The 14529-nt window shown below is 39.4% G+C and overlaps 1 protein-coding gene across 3 annotated transcripts in view; it reads left to right on the top strand.

Annotated features, from left to right (window-relative positions):
- Nucleotides 1-14529, top strand: part of CDH6 (cadherin 6) — a 120676-nt gene that overhangs the window by 15618 nt on the left and 90529 nt on the right. The window contains exon 1 of one of the 3 annotated variants that reach the window (XM_019647895.1): nt 13842-13888. The exons of the other annotated variants lie outside the window; for them this stretch is intronic. The gene's annotated coding sequence lies outside the window, so the exon portion shown is untranslated. Of the gene's footprint in view, nt 1-13841; nt 13889-14529 lie in introns of those variants that run through there. 3 annotated transcript variants of the gene reach the window in all.

Here is a 14529-nt window from a genome sequence, read left to right as displayed (position 1 = left end):
CTTTTCTTATTTGTATTCCCTTAGAGCTGACCTTGCCACAGTGTGAGCTCACCTCTCTACAAATGTTTAACTATGACAAAAATGTCTTTTTTTTTTTTTTGCCTACCAATTTAGGGGCAGAATTAAGGAGCCATGACCATAAAAGCTTCATATTTAGTTAGATGAGTTATATGTGAAACTTTGAGGAAAGGGGCCATCTTTTATCCCTGAGTTCTTACACTGTCCTACTTTTGCATGACAAAGGGAGTCCCCCAGTTGACTGTGTAGTTACAATGACTTCACAGTCAGGCAGATGACCCTGTTGGACATTTCTCATAGTGAAGTTTCCTCCTATAAAATGAAGATAATGGTAGTTTCAACTTCATAAGAGCGTTCTGAGGAGTAACTAAGATAATTCTGTAAAGAACTTCAGCGCAGTGCAGAGCACACAGGAAGCGCCCCCAAAATGGTAGGTGTTTCTGTTGTTACTACTGCTATTATTTCTCACAAATTTTAAATCAACCTGAGGGTCTTGGGTATTTTTAACATGCTGGAAACCTTTTTTTATTTTAATTTCACTAATTGGAATGAAGCACAGCATTTTTTATGTCACCAACGTAATGTGCCACTGGAGGCAATGTGCCCATAATTCTACTCACTCCAACGTGTTTTGGCTGACACAGCGAATATGCCAAATGTGGCTTAAATTCATAATTTCCTCAGAGCCTCTTCAGCACCATTCCCCAGAAAAACTGCAACGCGAGCCGGGCTCCTCATTTGGACTTGCAAAGGTGTGAACTAACTGCAGCCAAAATGAAGTAAAAACGATACATGCCAATTCTGTTCAGTACTTTGTTGCCAGTGGCCTGCGCATACTGTTCTAACCTGTTTGCCAGCTTGCCCTTGTGCAGGTGGTAATCACTGGAAAAAAGCAAGAGATCACAACTTGGCACCACCAGATACACATGGTGCTCACGTGAGAATGCACGAGCTCATCACCCCCCACCACACACACACACACACACACACACACACACACACACACACACACGAGCTCCACTGGCAAAAACACCTCGAATCAAATGGAGGAAATGAGGTTCCCATTCAAGATGGTGACGTAAGATGGTCCTGAACTTACCCCCTTCCAACACACCAAATCCACAGCTACCTACAGAACGCCTTCCTTGGAAAAAAAAACAAACCCTAATCACTGGCTGAGCAACTCCTGCGACAGGCCACATCTAAGCAGCACACAATCTCGCCATAAACCCCACACCTTGCACAGTGACCCAAAGTTGTGGGCGAGGGGAGCTTCACCCTGAGGAGCAGTTTGCAAGTCTGAACCTCACATTGGGCACCCCCAACTTTTAAGACCCGCCCCTGAAAGACAAACCCCCAAAACCTCTAGCTTTAAAAACCAACAGGGTTCGAATCCAGGAGAGCCACAGGCCATGGGAATCTGAGAAACAGCTCTTAAGGGGCTCGCGCACGCGCAGACGCACCTTTCGGAGAGCCCAGCGCCAAAGCAGTCCTCAGACGAGGGGTGCCAGGACTTCCTATGGGACAGGGTCGTTTGCTTGTCTTGGAGTTTCTGCCTGAAGGGCAGGCATCTGAATTCACACACATTTGGGGGGCTGTTGGGGTGCTCTCTGCAGACGGGGACTGGTGGACACCATCTCTAACCTCTCTCTGCCGCGCTCCAGCCAGTGGGCGCCATCTTCGCACTCTCCCTCTCATTCTGTCCCTCTGCCAGGCTCCAGAGCGCCTGTATCTCCAGCGGGGAGCTTTACACGTGTCTGGTGGCCCAGTCTTCCAGGCTGCCGCTCAGGCGATACCCCTTGACCGCCTAGCTCTGGTGGTCTAGGGGGCTCACGTTTCTGGGTCCCCCAGGATGGAGAGAGAGTTCTTGGCAGGCTGCGACCCCCAGGGCACTGCACAGACAGCGGACTGACACACGCCGGCTTTGGTCTTGAGCTTTGGCCCGAAGGGCGGGCTCCAGGGGGCATAGGCAGGTGCTAAGCATCTGTTTGCTCTCCCTCAGTCTCACTGAAGCTCACGGTATTTCCCAGAGGCGAGCTTATATAACTCACCTGCAGCCCTTATATCCTCACCTGTTGCAGCTGCCTTCCAGGGCTGCCTCTGGATCACCTGGCACTGATGGCCAGTGGAGCTTATGCTTAGGGTCCCACAGGACTGTATATAGGGTCCCGTGAGCCTTTTTCATATAAAATTTACTTTTATGTTTATAAATGTAACTATAAAAATTTGCCAAATACGTTGCTTTGTGTCATACTGATGATAGTTAAATCTATTCAGAATAAAATTTTTATTACTTAGAGACTCACAGAAAAAGGTTAATTTCAAATTTTATTTCTTATCCGTAATTTTTGCAAAGTCTATGAGACCAATATAACACATTTAAGCATTAAAAAAATTACAATTAGACTTAAAACATCTGGGGGAAGTGGAATGAAAATAAGTTCTATAAGAAAAGAAATGGTATAAAACTTGTGACTGTTAAAAAATGATCTTGTTCACGTATGATTAAATGAGGCATTTTGGCTATTGAATTGCTAATGTATTAAGATTCCACTGGAAAAACTTAAGTGATTTGATAGTTTGCTTCAATGTTAATATTTACAACTGGCCAAAAATGACATTATTGTCAACAACTTTAATTTACAGTAAAATATTTTAGCTGTTAACTCAATGTGGAAGGAATACACAGATTTTTCTCAGTATTATTTTAATTGATGTGCAAGCAAAAAGTGTGAGGCCTCCTATAGTACAACTTGGAAGACTAACATGCACGTAACGTACTCTACCATGCATATTGGTACAAGTTTAGCTGACCTGCTTTTGCTCTGAGGCTTTGCTCCATCCTTAAATTCATCAGTTGGGGCACTCCTGTAGCCTGCATTAGATTTCCCAGAAATCTCCTCCAGGAAGCTCTGAACCAACCCCAGGCCAATTCTCCTGCACAGTCATTCCCCTAACATGCGTGGAGAAAATGTCAGACCTACAGGTCCGTCCTGGCAGGTCTCCAATTTTAAGATATCCTGAAAACCAAAATAAGACACATAGACATACACAGAGCCAGATGACTCTAATTCTCTATTTCTCTAATTCTATAATGATATGTTTTACTAACAGTACACTCAATTTACATGACTAAACACAATACTTAACATCCTAATTTTTTAACTGAGGAACTCAGGTTTAAGTGGTTTAACATTTTTTTCCTAAAAACAACCAGTGGCCACATGTACAATAGTATATTAGTATTTGGGGGACTGTATTGATACCACTGAGGCACCATTTTAGATCCTTTCTGCTTCACCTGTCTCTCATTCCAGGCACTGAGTGACGAGCAGTTCTGCACAGGTTCTGACTCACTTCTTGCAGGTGCCACTTGACAGTCATTCCTGTGCCATGCACACCTTGCCTTCCCCTCCGGGGCTTCTCTGTTGATGCCACAGAGTGAGACACCACCATGCTAAACCATATACTACCCAAAAGTGCAGGCAATTTGTCCCACGAAGTGAACCTCTGTCAAATGAGGGGTGGGAGCCTATGCACAAATGTTTCCCCCTTTCTTCCCCAAGAGAGATGGTCCTGAGATGCATTTCGTAGGGTATTTAGGATCATCCCAGGAAGTGGTGGCCAACTTGATAACACCTTCTTGTATCGGTTCTCCTTTCTGGCTTTGCTGCCCTGAAATACTGCTCTCTGGAAAAACACTTCCCAGTAAACTATCGCATGTGAAAAATGGGGGAAATGAGTTACAAGTCTAGATATCAAGGCTACCACCTGATTGAATCGGTTATTCTAGCCCAATTATGTGCCCTTTTGCTATTCCCTACTCCTATTCTTTCAGTAGTCATTCATTCATTCACATTCACTCATTCATTTATTCATTCATATTTATTTTCAGTAAGCATTGATTGCTTGCCGATTATGTGCTAATTACAGCAGATACAATGATGAACATAATTCCTCTTTCCTTCTCTGAGAATTTTACAACTCCAGACAAATTCTCAAAAAGAACTGGTTGGGGACACTTTGAGTGCCTTTTCCTCAACTCTGAAAACACACGTGCAAGCTACTTCACAGGCTGGATAATGGACAATAGGAAAGGACAGTAGAGCCCAAACAATGAAAGTACATAATGAGAGCTCCAAAATGTCCATTGAAAAATCTCCCAAGCAGTACACGTCACAGACATTCAGAGGTGGGGCAGTGTACATTTTACTGCAAGGGCGAATTAGTTAAAATCAGAGCTACATCTCCAGACCACATACGAGGGAACTGGCTGTTGGATCTCCATCCTGTGCAGAGTTCAGCCGGAAAGCAGAGATGCTGCTTAGCTCTTGGGTGAGGGGCTCTGGAGAGTAGGTGGTGGATTGGTGGGTAAAGGAAAACAGCAGACTGGGACATGAGAGAAGCCCAGCCTGAGCAGTAAACTGTTATTTAAACAGGTTTACACCAAATGTGATTGTCTGTCTTTTTAACTGCCTCTAAAAGTCTTTTTTAAAAGCCTTTATGGAAGTAGTTTCCTCTTCTCCTGTTGTACTGTCAGTTGGCAGGTGCCTCTGAGACAGGGGGCTCTTTCTAAAGGGCTCTTAAATAATGTTGGTTAAAAATTACTCTTGAAGCTATCTGCTGAGAAGCACCTTGCCTGCTTCCTCTGCCCTCCCCATTGTTTCTTTTTCCCCAGCCCTATCTGATTTGCCAATTACTTCCTGCAGAAACCTCTCTTGTTTTCTGACACCTGTGCTGACATAACATCTTGTCCTGGCAGGCAACTGCCAATTCTCATTGGAAAATGATTGCTAAACATTTCAGCACAGGCTCACAAGATGCGTTGCCTCCTCTGCCCACTGGCACCCTCGACGCTGCCACTGTTCCTCATAATTGAGTCCACGCCCTTCTCTTTGTAACTCTCTACCCCGTGCCCTCCTGGGTCCTGGGACAGCACGGGTGGGGATGGCCGATGGCTTACCAGAGGGCGTCTTGAGCACCAAAAAGGTACACAGAAGGAATCTGCAACTTACAAAAAACAAAACAAACAAACAAAAACTGGACAGCAGGGGAAAACTAGGCAGAAAACCTAGGGAAAAACAAATGCACTAGGCAGTGCTGGCGATTTCAGAAAGAGGTCACGGGGATGTGTCAAACAACTAAACTATTCTTGTTTTGAATGTTTTTCAGGGTTCAATTCTGCAGGCCATTTTCATACATCCTATGGAGAACAAAATATCATCCATATATATTTTAAAGGCATTAATTAAGTTGAGCTCTGACTTGACCCAAGAGTAATGGTCCCTGACCTGAGTCCTGACCTCCAACGAGGGGTTTCATATGAGGCTAATGGTTGTTGCACAATCAGATCAGTGTTACATACTGAATGTAGGTCAAAGGATGGCTGCTCCCTGCAGAAAACAGAAATAACCTTTCTAAGACACCATTTCATATTAGCATGGTCCATCTGCTCAGAATCAGAAAGAAATTGTGTTGTCTCTCAAAGAAATCACATTGGGAGAAAAATCACATTTTGAAGCCAAGGCAAACACCGGAGCTACATTTCTGTAAGCCTTTATTTACTGATTGCAGATAAATCTTGACCTAAAATTAATAAAAAATGTAGCATGTCCTAGTAAAATTTTGGACACTCATATGAACTACCAACTTTGAATGATTTTATACTACGAGTTTCCTCTTGCTACTTTCAAAATGCTTAGCTTCAAAAAGTTTGAAACTTGAATGTAAAAAGCATTACAATTCAAGTTAGTTCATTCATGTAATCCAGGAGAAATGGATCAAGTCACACATATGAATTATTAGATTTCATTGGTTTTTGTCTAGTTGCTACAATTGAAATTATAGTCCTGCTGCTGAGGAGATATCTTTTGGGTTTATTTGGCAAAAGTGAAAACTGTAAACTCCTTTCTACTATAACTGTCTGAATAGTCTCTTGAATGATGTGTATCATTAACTGTAATATATTTTAACTATAATTACAAGAAAAGTATTTTAGTAAGCACCAATCAACTAGTTAGTGATGCTTTATATTATAGTTTTCTTTTTTATTGAGAATATTTAATGAATTTTTAAATCTTAAATACAATATTACATATCATTAGGTACTATATTCATTGAGCTACAATAAATTGCTGTGCATATGAATATTATTCAATCCATGCTTCAACATACTGCAGGTCCTATATTGGATCCCTGAAATAATTTAAAACATTTAATTTTCTGTTGGTAAAAACATCCCTTTAAGAATGCAGTGAAAGTGATACGTTAGGGGGACCCATCCATATTTAGGTAATAGAAAATGTAAAACCAAATAGCTTGGGGCCAATTCAGTTCTACCATGTAAAATAATGCTGATTAGAGCAAATCAATGTTTGGAAGATAGAGCTTAACAGAACATAACTCTAACAACTCTAATTCGCAAGTTAGGTAAATTGTGAGTCCTGTATGTGGTGTGCAGAAGACTCATCACTCATTCCACAACAGTGGTTTTCAGTGTTTTCATGTCTACACTAAAGAGCGTTATCACACATAAGCAGATTCAGGGTGATGATTAAGTTGAGGAGTCAGAGCCTTATCTGGATTCTCACCAGCTGTGTGCCCTTGAGTAAATCAGTCAATCACAGTCACTTCCCCTCAGTGTCCGACCTCTGTTAAGTGATTGTGAAGATTAAATGAGATAGAAGGCCATCACGCACTTTTTGGCTCACAGTAGACAATAAATCTTGGCCATCTCAATTAGTATTATTTTATTATTATTAATTTTTTTTATTATTGATTATTCTATGCAAGTAAAAACACAACTCCTGAATCCTCCCAGTCAGACACACACACACACACACACACACACACACACACATGCGCGCACGCGCGCCCATGCGTCCATGACCCGCACATGTGTAAGGAAACCAGCCAGCTCCCTTCATAAAAGCAAACCTGGTTCATCCAATTTGACAGTGGAGAGAGAAGCTCCACATAGGAACCAGGAACCAGATGACTGAAACCCTGTTTTTCCTAACAATGCCTGTACTGTAAAACATAGTTACCATTATAAAGCAGGAGGTAGGCTTTTGGATATTTCCCAAATCTGTGCCCTCCTACACCACAAGTGTGAAAGGGTCTCACGTTTTTACACATTCTCCCTGATTCTACTACATTATTTAAATCATTCATTTATGCAAACATTCAATACATTTTTAGAAATTACATCTGACCTTTTATTTGAAACGCTGGGTTTTTAAAAAAAAATAAATAAATGAAAATAAAAATAAATGAGCCAGTGCCTGGGCTTAAGAAGTTTATTTGCAATCTAATGTTTATTTTGTTGATTCGGCTGCACAAAACCATTATAGTAGGTCTCTTGGGAAAAAAAGAAGTTGCTGCTGTAACACGAGGGTCAGCAATCTATGGTTCAGGCCAAATTCAGCCACTGCCTGTGTTTGTATGGACTGCAAGCTAAGGTTTTCATGTTTTTAAATTGTTGAAACAAATCAGAAGAAGGATAGCATTTTATGACAATTACATAAAATTCAATTTTGGTGTCCATAAATAAAAAGCTACTGGAAGAAATCACTTGTGTGTTATCTACGGCTTCTTTCACACTGTAGTAGCTGAGTTGAGTAGTTATGGCAGAGACCATGGATGGCATACAAAGCCTAAAATTTTTACTACTGGCCCTTTAGAGAAAAAGTCTGCCAACTCCTGCTCGAATATAGCAAATCCTGCTACCAAAAAAAAAAAAAATTTGTACAAGCAACATCTAACTTAGCAATGGCTAGTAGCTTTGTACCAGGAATTCATTTGGAAGTCAGTTAGTTGTCCATTCATATCAAATAATAAACAGTAGTTTGATTCCTAGGATAACCCACAAGTGCTATCTTATAATTTATTTTATCCATAGTATTAAGAGCCTGAGTTGGGAAGTTTGGAAATAGGTGGCCATAAAAGAGGTGGAAATGATTTTCATAACCTTTTCCTGATTGAAAGGCTGAAGCTAGATACATATCACCCTTCTTGCCGGGTGTTGTTATGCTCTTTGAGCAGAGACAGCTTATATTACGTATTTTTATATTTCTCACAGTACTGAGCCAAGAGCACTTATAAATGTATAATATATACTTGTTAAATGAGATCAGATCTATCTATTCTATGTTATGTATGATAAATGGTTAATTTATCCTCAATTTTCCCATATACTTCCTGTCTGTCTCTTATCACTAGGCAATTTCATAATTTTGTATCTTTTTTTTAAAAAAAATGGTCATTTTACCTGTAAAAACCAGGCCAACTCTTCAGCTTCTTTATTGTAAACCCCAGTAAGAAATATATTGTACATTGCAATCTAATGGACACATGCATTATATTCATAACTTAAAAGTTTCACCAAAAAGAAAGTAAAAAGAATCTTTCTACATGCAAAGCTGTCTATGCTATTCCCTTTAATTATTTTTAAACTCTTCTCAGACTTACTAAATTGGTTTCATGACCAACTAATTGTCACAATCCACAGTTTGAAAAGCTGAGTCTACAGTATTTCAAAATAAATAGCTGAATGCTCACAAGTGAACGGGATGAATCGGTGCTTTCAGGACTGCTAATTGAGCACATTATCGGTGCCTGGCCCAGGCAGACAGCATGCCAGACACTGGGATGTCATGATCAACAAGACACCTTCCTTTACTCAAAGAGCTGAATGTTTGGGAGGGAAGGTAATAAGTAAAGACTAAGTGATGTAGAGGCTGAACACTGCTCAGCTTAGCCAGGGTAGACACGGGCTATATATAGTATCAAGTTCCCAGCAGCAGGTAAAGAAACCTGGATTCCAGGGACTGCTTTGCCTCTATTTAGCTAGTGTTTTAATTAACTTTGGATTTGGGACATGGCTCCCTCTTCTGCTATTTAGATAGATCTAATCACTCCCAAAAAATTTAAACCAGTTTTTCAGAGTAGAAAAAGCTTTAGGAGATATTTAGCTTAAATACAGATATAAATTCCAGTATAGGTGCTACTGGAATTAAGCATTGAGAAATGTGTTTGCTTAAGTAGAAAAGGCATTTTTTTCCATTGTCATTAAAGTTTTCCAGTTCATTTTAATTCATTTTTTATAACCAAATTGCTAAATAATATTATGATATAATCCATTTGAAATTGCAGAGCATTTATAATCATGGAAATGCTAACTCGAAATATACTTGCACTATCTTTTTGTAACCATTATTATTTTAAGCTTAATTATAATGTCCAATGATGCAGTTAGACATTTTATAAGCAAACAGGGAATTTCACACAAAAAAAGTACACAGTACCCAACTGTTGTACTTAAAATTGTAGCTGAAAGAAAGCTGTACCTGAAAGAGGTTTATCTCACATGTCTTAAAGATTTATAGTTAATTAAAGTGAAACATGGGCAGGTGTTTCCAAACGCATTGCAATTTCATCCATTTAACAAAGAACCCATTTTACTGGTATAAATTGCAGATATGAGAAAGCACAGGATTTTTTTGGTTTTAAAGAAATTATACCCACTTTTATTTATTTGGATAGAAAATTCCTAAATATGTGCCTCCTACTGCTGCCATCTTACTCCAGGGGTTAAGTTGTGAGCCATCCCTGTGTTACCCCCACGTTCAGTCCATCAGGGTCCAGCCATTTCAGCTCCCAGATTCACAAGCCTTGTCCTTTCCTCACTCCTTACCTGCAGAACCTACCGTATTTCCCCATGTATAAGACGCTCCCATGTATAAGACACACCTTAATTTGGGGGCCTGAAATTTGAAAACAAAATGTATTACATAAAATTATTGAACTCAAGTTTTATTCATCATAAAATTCATACAACTCCTCATCACTGTCGAAACTCCCAACCATTAGCTTGTCCTCATCTATGTTTAATGACGAATCACTGTCTTCATATATTGCCTCGCCCTCAGTTCCATCTATGGCATTTGAAATGCCACACTTCTTAAATGACTTGACAACGATCTACAACCACTGTATAAGGCGCACCCAGTTTTTAGACCCCAAATTTTTTGAAAAAGGGTGCGTCTTATACATGCGGAAATACGGTAAGTCCAAATCACCACCTCTGGCCCAAACGATGACAGAAACTGCCGAACCGTTTCCCTAATTTCTCTCTCCTGCTTCTTCGAAATCCAGCCTCTACACACAGAGTTATCTCTAAAATTTAAATCAGAAGGTGTCATTCCTCCTGGCTTTAAAACCGTCAGTGGTTCCCACTGCTCTTACCTGTCCTCGTTTCCTACTACCCCTTTCCTTGTACGCTGTGCTTCAGTCACATTTCAATTTTTTTTCTTTCCCAAATATGATAGTTAATTTTATGTGTCAATTCGGGTGGGCCGCAGTGCCCAGATGTTGGTCAAATATTACTCTGGATGTTTCTATGAAAGCGATTTGGGATGAGATTAACTTTTAAATTGGTGGACTTTGAGTAAAGCAGATACTCTTGATAATGTGGGCGGGCCTCATCCAATCAACTGAAGGCCTTAAGAGAACATGGCTGACACCTCCTCTCCCTCAGTCCCCAGCAAGGACTTCTGCCAGCACATGCGCTTTGGATTTGAACTGCATCTCTCTCCTGAGTCTCCAGCCTGCCAGCCTACCCCATCAGACTGTGGACTTCACAAGCCTCACGACTGCATGAGCCAATTCTTTAAAATAAATCTAGATAGGTGGATGGATAGATGATTGATAGATAGATAGATAGGAGAGAGAGAGAGAGAGAGAGAGAGAGAGAGAGGAGAATAGATAGATAGACATGCATCCTGTTGGGTCTGTTCCCCTGGAGACCCTGACTAACACTCTAAACATACGAAACCTTTTCTCACTATACCTTCAACACCTATAACACTAGTACATATTTTCTCACTAGTCCATCTTCGCTCTTACTGTTCTCTGTCTCCAGAACTCTCTTCCCAGGATCAACACATAACTGCCTCCTTTCTATCATTCATGTCTCAGCTCAGAGGAGCTCACCCGGGTCTTCCAACACATCACCTCATTTCATTTCCCTCATGAAACTTCTCATCCTGAAATGACCTGGACTCACTTGTGTGCTTGCGTATTTCCTGTTTCCCCCCGACTGATTCCACGTTCCATGAGGAAAAACAGCTGCTGTATCTTGTTCCCTGTGAGGTCCCCAGCACCTAGAAAAATGCCAGGGACACAGTAAGCATTCAGTGACTATTTGGTGAGTAAACAAATGAACAAATTGATAAAGTATTTTTGTCAAAGTTCAAATTACTTCCAAACACTATTTATCAAGACTCAGAATCTGTTTAGTTCAGGATATTCTCCACTAGAATCCCCATATAATGAAACAGTAGCCAGTTAACAATCTCATGAAAAAGTTGCAGTTCCCCTATTAATTTCCAGATACAATTGTAATACTTAAGTCTTAAATAGGAAAACTCAGTTTTATGCTAAATATGTCCTAAATCTCTTTTATTCCTATAATTTAGTCTAGTAAATCTGATTAAATTGGAGCAAGAACATGATTCTTCCACTATAAACTTCCACAATTAAAAGCAATTCTTTACATTCCTATGGCAAATCATCCCTATTAGAGAGCACCAAAGGATCTTGTTGGGGTGTAGACCTAGTATCAAAGGTTCTACCTACTAATTAGTTTCTTTTTTTCTTTCTTGAATTAATAAGACAATATTGTCCATATTGCCAAAATCAAAGCAAAAACTGATATTTTTTATGTGAGAACTCAGGAAGCAGGACCAACTCCAACAGATATGCTAAATCCATTTTAAAGTGTTTAGAATATTTTAACTTCATAAACACATTCCATCACAATCCTTGGATCTCATATTATCTCATAGTGTTAATGTACTTAATTAAAGTGAGGGTGACCAAATCCTCTATTCATTTATTCTCTCATCTGTTCACTCATTTCATTATGAAGCCTTGCTGAGCACCAGGTACTGAGTGAAATAAGTACACACTGGTGAATAAAATAGGCATAGTCCCTGTCCTTGAGAAAGTCACAGTGTGGTAGAGGAAGGAAAACAGGGTAAGCGAATAAATAGTTTAATAAATAAATATGTCAATTAAAAATGGTAATGTGTGCTGTGAAAGACACAGACCTGGGTGCAATGATAGAGAGGAACCGGGGGAACATCCACTCTGACAGGGTAGTCTTTAAAAGCCTCTTGGAAGCAGTGATATTTTATTCCCCAACCTAAGGATGAAAAGGAGGAAACCAAGAGAAAACCTAGGGGTGGGAGATGGAGAGAGTTAGAGGGTGCCAGGAAGGGGGCAGCGTGAGGAAGGCCTGAGGGAGGAATGTGCTTGATCCAGTTTAAGAACTACGGGGATCTTTTTTCATGAGATTTCATCCTTAAAATCTCCTGGCCGTATTCTTTCCTTCTTGATTTTTCTTAGCCTTGGGCGAAAATCTTACTTATGCTGTCTTGCCCGAATTCTCACCCTGCTCTGGAGATGGGTGTGCAAAGGGGAGGCATTTAAATGGAAACCATGTAGTTTGTCATGCAAATTGAATCTCTTGAACAGAATTCGATTTAATAGATGTCCTGGTTGTTCATTATGCAAGCAACAGCCTGACTGCACATTGACGAAGTCCTTTGTCAACTGCAGCAACTCAGTTTGTCCCCAGTCACTCTTTGCTCACTAGTCAAGCACTCCAGCCCACTGCCAGAGCCCTTTAGAAAGTAAACACTCCTGATTGGATGGATTGAATCAATAGTTCTTTTCCTTACATACCAATAGTGTTGACTGTGTAAGCCAAAGTCAGAAACCTATTACTGGTCTTGCACTCAGTCCACATATATTTAGGTTATTGAAAATCAACGTTCATTCTGTTCTGAAAGAATTAATGCATAGCATCTCCAAATCATAGCATCTTGGAATTAGGTAGGACCAGTCCTCCAGATTTTTAGAAAATTCATCTCTCTGATGAAGGCTTTACCTTTTTTAATGGGTTTTATTGACCTTGATTAAAGATTTTTATTAAACACATCTGAGAGATGGCTGTCATCAAAAATCAATGACTCATGGAGGAAGTTGGAAAGAATCAGAAAACCCAACTTAGAGCAGTGATAGAACTTGATGACTGTGTGCCAGCTTGCATTTGATCTCTTTTATTCCTCATTTGTTCACCTGTAAGGGAGAATAAATGCCATCTGTCTTATGAAAAGTATGAGTTAACAAATTTGGGCACATCAGTTAATCAACAGAAGTGTTGTTTGTTGGAGGTGTTGGGGGAGGGCGGTGAAGGAAAAGCTGTGTGATGAGGTAGGAAAAACTTGGGCTGTAGAGTTATACAACAATGAAACTTCCAACTTGACCATGACTAGCTCTGCATCTTTGAGACAGATAGCTCTTCAAGTTCTTTAAACTTCAGTTCTTTCATGTATAAAAATAGATATCAAAAGTGCTAGGTTTGTTGTGTGAATTATATGAAAAACCATTTGCAAAACCATTGTAGTTGCTTGCTCTCAAATAGTAAGCTCTCAGTGTATGTAAGTTTTCCTTTCTTTTACCTGTGAACATTTTCCATAAAACTATGAAATACCTTTCATATTGTATGTTTTAAAATAGGAAAGACTTCCCAAACCAGATTTTCTATAAAACTCCGACAAGAGAAATAAATCTTAAAATGACTCAAATGACTTTTCTTGGCTAGGACTATTCACTACTTCTAGGGATATTTCAAGTACATAGCTTTTAATATATGGTATACAATGACCAAACTTTAACATTAAATGAACATTCTTTAAAACTAATTTTTCCTTACTCTAAGGATATAATCCTGCCATCTTATAAAAGTGATTGACATGGATATAAAAGTTAGCCCTGCACATAAATCAGAGAGAATGAATTAGATGTAAGTATGCTATGTCCCTTATTTTTCTATTTGTTATACATATCAAACTTTATGCATTTTTATTTTGCCTGGGGTAATGCTACAGAAGGTTTCTTAATTAAAAACAAAAATTCCAAAAGTGTACATTAAATTGGGCTTAACATGAAAGTGTTTTCTTTTGATGACTCAGATATCAGTATAAGAAGAATCATCTCCTGGGTGCCAAGTTCAATGCTAAGCCTTTAGTACACTTTATCTCACTTAATCCTGTCAATATTTTTAAGATATAAATATGTGACTATTTAGATTCATTGTACAGATAAAAAAATTAAGATTCAAAGAAGTTAAGAAACTTACTTAAAGTGAAACAATTAATTAATGATGGTTTTATAACCTAAATCAAAGTCTATCTAATTCCACATAGACTCTATTCATTAATTGCACATGGCAAAAATGAAATTAAGCTAATCTAATATAGATTTAGGTCATCTTCTATTTTTAGTATTTTATGTATTATCCTGATTACTGACATGATCATTAGATATTTGAGAGACTATATTGTCTTTCAAAGTCCTCGCTTTTTGAGATGGTGAAGTCCTTCATCTTTCTGCAACACCTTCAACTCTCTCTCTCTCTCTCTCTCTCTCTCTCTCTCTCTCTCT

The sequence above is a fragment of the Hipposideros armiger genome, unplaced genomic scaffold, assembly GCF_001890085.2.
Source record: "Hipposideros armiger isolate ML-2016 unplaced genomic scaffold, ASM189008v1 scaffold_117, whole genome shotgun sequence".
NCBI classification, from domain to species: domain Eukaryota; kingdom Metazoa; phylum Chordata; class Mammalia; order Chiroptera; family Hipposideridae; genus Hipposideros; species Hipposideros armiger.
Note: the sequence above shows the minus strand (reverse complement) of the source record. Positions and strands in the feature narration are given on the sequence as shown.